Source organism: Macaca mulatta, chromosome 17, assembly GCF_049350105.2.
Source record: "Macaca mulatta isolate MMU2019108-1 chromosome 17, T2T-MMU8v2.0, whole genome shotgun sequence".
Taxonomy (NCBI): Eukaryota; Metazoa; Chordata; class Mammalia; order Primates; family Cercopithecidae; genus Macaca; species Macaca mulatta.
In genome coordinates, this window is record NC_133422.1 from 16,817,687 (window position 1) to 16,825,094 (window position 7,408).

The 7,408-nt window shown below is 35.4% G+C and overlaps 1 pseudogene; it reads right to left on the minus strand.

The window, feature by feature from the left end:
- Positions 1 to 3,821: 3,821 nt before the first annotated feature.
- LOC100429841 (small ribosomal subunit protein eS12 pseudogene) lies at positions 3,822 to 4,216 on the minus strand (annotated as a pseudogene).
- Between the last annotated feature and the right edge of the window lie 3,192 nt (positions 4,217 to 7,408).

Sequence of the window (7,408 nt, forward strand, 5' to 3'; positions counted from 1 at the left end):
TTTTTTTATTATTATACTTTAAGTTCTAGGGTACATGTGCACAACGTGCAGGTTTGTTACATATGTAAACTTGTGCCATGTTGGTGTGCTGCACCCATCAACTCGTCAGCACCCATAAACTCATCATTTACATCAAGTATAACTCCCAGTGCCATCCCTCCTCCCTCCCCCCTTCCCATAATAGGCCCCGGTATGTGATGTTCCCCTTCCAGAGTCTAAGTGATCTCATTGTTCAGTTCCCACCTATGAGAGAGAACATGCGGTGTTTGGTTTTCTGTTCTTGCAATAGTTTGCTGAGAATGATGGTTTCCACCTGCATCCATGTCCCTACAAAGGACAGGAACTCATCCGTTTTTATGGCTGCATAGTATTCCATGGTATATTCTTAATCCAGTCTGTCACCGATGGACATTTGGGCAGAATACATTCTTTAGTGAAGTTATTCACATTCCAATAACTTACTTACCTGTTTTCTATGAAGAATATTTGAATACTGAGTAAAGGCTGTAACTGGTAGTTATAGCTCCTTAAAAACTAGATATACTTACTTCTCTTTATTAGATTTATGGATTTTATTTTTAATATACTTTTTAAAATGACTGTTTTTTAAAGAGCGGTTTTAGGTTCACAGCAAAACTGAGAGGAAGGTGCAAAGATTTTCCATATACTCCCTTCGCCCACACATGCAAAGCCTTCCCCATCATCATTATCCCCCACCAGACTGGTACATTTTTTACAACTAATGAACTTATATTGACGCATCATCACCCACCATGCATAGCTTACATTAGGGTTCATTCTTAGTGTTGTACTTTCTATGGATTTGGATAAATGTATAATGACTTGTATCTACCAACGCAGTATCACATAGAGTAGTTTCCTTGCCCTAAAACTCCTCCGTGCTCTGCCTATTCATCTCTCTCTCTCTCAATCACTGGCTACCACTAATTTTTCACTGTTTTCATAGTTTTGCCTTTTCCATAATGTTATATATTTGGAATCCCACAGTATATAGCCTTTTCAGATTAGCTTCTTTCACTTAGTAATATGCATTTAAGATTCCTCCATGTTTGTTCATGGCTTGATAGCTCATTTCTTTTTAGTGATCAGTACTATTCCATTGTCTAGATGTACCACAGTTTATCCACCTACTGAAAAATATCTTGGTTGCTTATAAGTTTTGGCAGTTATGAATAATGTTACTATAAACATCCATGTTCTGGTTTTTGTGTGGGCAAAAGTGTTTAACTTTTTTGGATAAACACCAAAGAGTTCAATCTCTGTTTTGTATAATTAAGAGTATGTTTAGTTTTATAAGAAAACACTGGCTGGGCACAGCAGCTCACGCCTGTAATCCCAGCACTTGGAGAGGCTGAGGCAGGCAGATTGCCTGAGCTCAGGAGTTCGAGACCAGCCTGGACAACATGGTGAAACCCAGTCTCTACTAAAATACAAAAAAAATAGATGTGCGTGGCAGCGTGCACCTGTAGTCCCAGCTACTCGGGAGGCTGAGGCAGGAGAATTGCTTGAACCCGGGAGGCAGAGATTGCAGTGAGCCAAGATTGCGCTGCACTCTAGCCTGGGTGACAGAGCGAGACTCCATCTCCAAAAAATTTTAAAAAATAATGAAAGAAAGAAAACACCAAACTATCTTTCAAAGTGGCTGTATCATTTTGCATTCCCACCAGCAGTGGATGAGATTTCCTGCTGATCCACATCCTCATCAGCATTTGATGTTGTTAGTGTTGATTTTGGTTATTCTAATAGGTGTGTATTGATATCCCATAGTTGTTTCAATATGCATTTCCCTGATACTATGGAGCATCTATTTTATATGCTGATTTGCCATCTGTATATCTTTTTTTTGGTGAGGTGTCAAAATCTTTGGCCAATTTTTAAATCAGGTTTGTTTTCGAATTTTTAAGCTTTAAGAGTTATTTGCATATTTTGGATAACAGTCCTTTATCAGATGCATCTTTTGCAAATATTTTCTTCCAATCAGTGGCTTGTTTTCTCATTCCGTTGACATTATCTTTTACAAAGTAGAAAAATTTAATTGTAATGAAGTCCAGTTTATCAATTCTTTCTTTCATGAACCATGCCTTTGGTGTTGTATCTAGACCCAAGGTCATACTGATCTCTCCTGTTATTTTCTAGAAGTTTCATAGTTTTGTAATTTACAGTTCGGTCTATAATTGATTTTGAGTTAATTTGTGAAGGATGTAATATCTGTGCCTTTATTTATTTATTTATTTAGCATGTGGCTATCCAGTTGTTTCAGCATCATTTGTGGAAAAGACTATCTTTGTTGCATTTTATTGTCTTTGCTCCTTTGTAAAAGATCAGTTGACTGTATTTATGAGGGTCTATTTCTGGGCTACTGATTCTGTTCCATTGATTTATTTGTGTATTCTTCTGCCATTACCACACCATTTTGATTACTGTCACTTTATAGTGAATCTTGAAGTTGGGTAGTGTCAGACCTTCAACTTTGTTCTTCTCCTTCAATAATGTGTTAGCTATTTGGGTCTTTGCTTCCTCGTATAAACTTTAGAATCATGTTGTCAATATCCAGAAAATAACTTGCTGAGATTTTGATTGGGATTACCTGACATCTTGACAATAGTGAGTCTTCCTATCCATGAGCATGGAATAGCTCTCTCTTTATTTCTTCTTCTTTTTTTTCATCAGTTTTGTAGGTTTCCTCATATCGATCTTATAAATATTTTGTTATATTTATGCATAAATATTTCATTTTTGGAGTGCTAATGTAAATGGTATTGTACTTTCAATTTCAAATTCCACTTGCTCATTGCTGGTATATAGAAGAGCAACTGACTCTTGTATATTAATTTTGCATCTTGCAAGTTTGTTATAATATCGTATTAGTTCCAGGAGATTTTCATTGATTCATTCAGATTTTCTACATAGATCATTATGTCATTTGTGAGCAAAGACAGTTTTTTTCTTCCTTTTCTATCTGTATACCTTTTATTTCCCTTTTATGTTTTATTGCATTAGCCAGGACTTCCAGTATAATGTTGAACAGCAGTGATGAGAAGGTACATTTTTGCCTTGTTTCTGATCTTTTGTGAGAAAGATTTTAATTTCTCAGCATTAAGCATCATATTAGCTATAGATTTTTGTAGATATTCTTTATCAAGTTGAGAAAGTTCCCCTCTATACCTAGTTTACGGGAAATTTATATCATGAATGGATGTTGGATCTTTTTCAAATGCTTCTTTTTGCCTCTATTGATATAGGTATGTGATTTTTATTCTTTAGTTTGTGAAGTGAGGGATTACATTAATTTATTTTTGATTGTTGAACCAGCCTTGCATACCTGGGATAAATTCCACTTGGTTATAGTATATAATTCTTTGTATGCATTGTTGGATACTATTTGCTAAAATTCTGCTGAGGACTTTTGCACCTAAGTTCATGTGAGATATTGGTCTATAGTTTTCTTTTCTTGTACTGTTGTTGGTGTCAGTGTTAGGATAATGCTGATCACATAGAATGAGTTAGGAAGAAATTCTTCTGCTTCTATCTTCTGAAAAGAGATTATATTTTCCTTAAAAGTTTGGTATATTTTAGCAGTGAGACCATCTAGTCCTACTCGTTTCTGTTTAGAAAGATTATTAATTATTGTTTTAATTTCTTTAATAGATAGACTTATTCAGATTATCTATTTCTTTTTGTGTGAGTTTTGGAAGATTGTATCTTTCAAGAAATTGCTGCATTTTACCTAAGTTATGAATTTTGTGGGCATAGAATTGTTCATAATATTTTTATTAACTGTGAGCCAAAGCTTTCTTTGTTCATTTCTTGCATCCGAAGTAGTCTTCAATGTCATCCTTGGCCTGAGCTTCTTTACCATAGTCCTTAACTACTACAGAACTGCAACCAATCACTTAAAAAAGTTTTCTCTCTTTGTCAGTTATGCAGAGGACAACCCATATTCTTAGTTTCTTGTCATTAACTTTAATTATGTTCATTTGGTGTTCAGCAGAAAGGACGTTCACCAACTTGACATACATAGGCTCATTGCAGTTGGATGCAAGATACAAAGATAGGCTTGGTGCTTGTTTAAGGCTTTGGCAGCTCTGTGAATTCCATGTACTGGGCTTCTGTGGATGAGGACAGTCTTCAGCACTTTTTGTAAAGCAGTATTAATGTCCATTATACCTTTAGCAGCAATGCCTTCCTCGATCATGGTGGTGGGTTATGGATGAAGCCAAATATTGAATGCACCTGAGCCTCCACCTCTGCACAATTTAGCTGTGGCAGGTAAAGATCTATAGTATTTTTTGATCATCCTTTTAATGTTCACAGAATATGTAGTGATGTTCCTTCATTCATTTAGGATATTAGTAATGTATCCTTTCTTTCTTCTTAGTTATGGTGGCTAGAACTTTATTGATTTTATTGATAATTTTAAATAACCAGCTTTAGATTTTGTTGATGTTTTTCTATTGATTTCTTGTTCTAAATTTCATTTATTTCTACTTTAATTTTTGTTATTTCTTTTCTTGCGCATGCTGTTTTAATTTAAATTTTCTAGTTTCCCAGGGTGGAGGCTTAGATGACTGCTTTTAGATTTTTCTTCTTTTCTAATATATGGATTCAGTGACATACATTTCTCTCTCAGCTCTGCTTTTGCAGCATCCCACACATTTTGATAAGTTGTTTTTTCTTCTAGTGCCAAATATTTTAAAATTTGTTTTGAGATTTCTTTCTTGACTTATGTGTTATTTAGAAGTGTGTTGTTTAACCTACACATATTCTGGGACTTTTCATCTATCTTACTGTTATTGATTTATAGTTCAATTCCATTGTGGTCTGAGAGCAGATGTAGTATTATTTATATTCTTTTAAATTTGCTAAAGTTTGTTTTGTGGACCAAAATTTGGTCTATCTTTGTGAATGTTTTATGTGAGCTTGAGAAGAATATATATTCTGCTGTTGCTTGAAGTAGTCTCTAAAATTCCATTTTTATCCAGTTGATTGATGGTGGTGTTGAGTTCAACTATGTCCTTACCAGTATTCTGCCTACTGGATCTGTCCATTTCTAAAATAAGGGTGTTGAAGTCTCAACTATAATAGATTTATTAATTTATCTTTTCAGCTCTATCAATTTTTGACTCATTTATTTTGGCACTTTATTGTTAGATGCACACATATTGAAGATTGTTATGTCTTCTTGGAGAATTGACACCTTTACATTATGCAATGCCCCTCTTTAACCCTGATAACTTTCCTTGCTCTGCAGTTCTGTCTAAAATTAACAGAGGTACTCCTGCTTTCTTTTGATTGGTGTTTGCATGGTATACCTTTTTCCATCCATTTACTTTCAATCTATATTTGTGTTTATATTTAAGGCAGTTTCTTGTAGACAACATATATTTTTGTCTTGTTTTTTGATCCACTCTGACAATCCCCATCTTTTAATACGTACATTTAGAGCAATGACATTCAAAGTGATTACTGATATAATTAGATTAATATCTACTATATCTGTTACTGTTTTCTACTTATTGCTCTAGTTCTTTGTTCCTATTTTTGTCTTCCAATCTTTTTCTGCATTTTCAAGTTTTGAGTGTTTTATATGATCTTTTTTCTCTCCTTTTTTTAGTATATGAGTTTTACTACTTAAAAATAATATTTTTGGTCAGGTGCGGTGGCTGACACCTGTAATCCCAGCACTTTGGGAGGCCGAGGTGGGTGGATCACCTGAGGTCGGGAGTTTGAGACCAGCCTGACCAACATGGAGAAACCCTGTCTCTACTAAAAATACAAAATTAGCCAGGCATGGTGGCACATGCCTGTAATCCCAGCCACTCGAGAGGCTGAGGCAGGAGAATTGCTTGAACCCGGGAGGCAGAGATTGTGGTGAGCCAAGATCGTGCCATTGCACTCCAGCCTCAGCAACAAGAGCAAAACTCCATCTCAGAAAAAAATTGTATATATATGTATATATTTATTGGTTCCCCTAAATTTTGCAACATAAATTTACAACTAATCCAAGTCTACTTTCAAATAACACTATACTGTGAGCATATGAGTATTATACCTTGTAATAGTGGTGCTCACATTCTCACAGGTAGTGCAGGTACCTAATAACAAAATAATTCTAATTCCTCTCTGTCTTTTTTCATATTATTGTTGTTATTTGCTTTGCTTGTATGTAAGCATATTAAAGCATATGTTGCACATAAGGGTTGTAGGAATCAGGGGAGAGCTTTCTCCTTAGCCCTCTGAAAAATATACTCACAAAAGGCAGATAAATTGGAGAAAAGGCATATAAATTTATTAACATGTATGCACTGGGAGAATGACAGAGTGATTGTTTACCCCTCAACAAGATGAAAGCAGCATATATATCATCCTGGAAAACAGGAGGGAGGACTGTCTGTTGAGGGACAATATTGTCTGTTGAAGGAAAATAAAGATATACTAGAGAGAATGAATGGATCCGGTAACAGATATTAACTTGTAAAGGGTCTATTCATATGTGGCTACATTTTTGGTATTACAGGGAAGGGAAGAAGAAACAATTTTTTGGGGGTGGGTCTGGATCTTAGGCAGATAAAGGTTTTGGGAGAGACAGTACTAGGGAGAAGGCCCTACATTGTTATCTGTTAGACCAATTAAGTAAGAAAAAAGAGGAATTTTAATTTTACCTTCGTTAATTTTTTTTCTCCAATGCTCTTCTTTTCTTTACGTAGGTTCAAGTTTCTGACCTATGTTATTTTCCTTCTCTCTGAAGGACTTCTTTTAGCATTTCTTGCAAGGCAGGTCAAAACTATAAAACAAAATGTGGGGTCTCCATCTCATTGAATCTCCTGGAGCTTTTTAACTCTCAGACTTGTCCATCCTGTGCCTTTAGCAATTTATCAGTAACAGTTCAGATATTCCTACCCTGGGATCATTTCCTATGAAGGTTTCATCTTGTGGGTTTCTGTTCTGGCAAGTTGTGATTCGCTGAACTAAGTCTGTTGGTTTCTCCAGTTGAAGGGAAGCAGTTTGTTATGTGACCTCAGTTGTCTTGTGGATCTAAGAAGAGTTGTTTTTCAGTTTATTCACCTTTTTATTTGTTGAAAGAATGGAGTGGTGACATTTAAGCTTCTTACAAGCCTGACCAGAAATTGGAAGTGAATTTAGTTTCAAAATTTAGTCTTCTTGCTAAAGTTTTCATTCTAATGTTTGGCATTTCAAATAATACTCTGTTTCCATAAATGTGGAGAGATAGTAGCCTACGACTCAGAGGTCTGTGAGAATTTGGAAGGAAAAAACCAGTAAAATTTTTTTTTGGGAATGAATTAACTGTGTCCACAGAAGCAGTGGCAGCTCTCTTAGCAGGCCGATTTTGTAATGTGATTCTGGGACTTATTTCTAAGATGCAGGG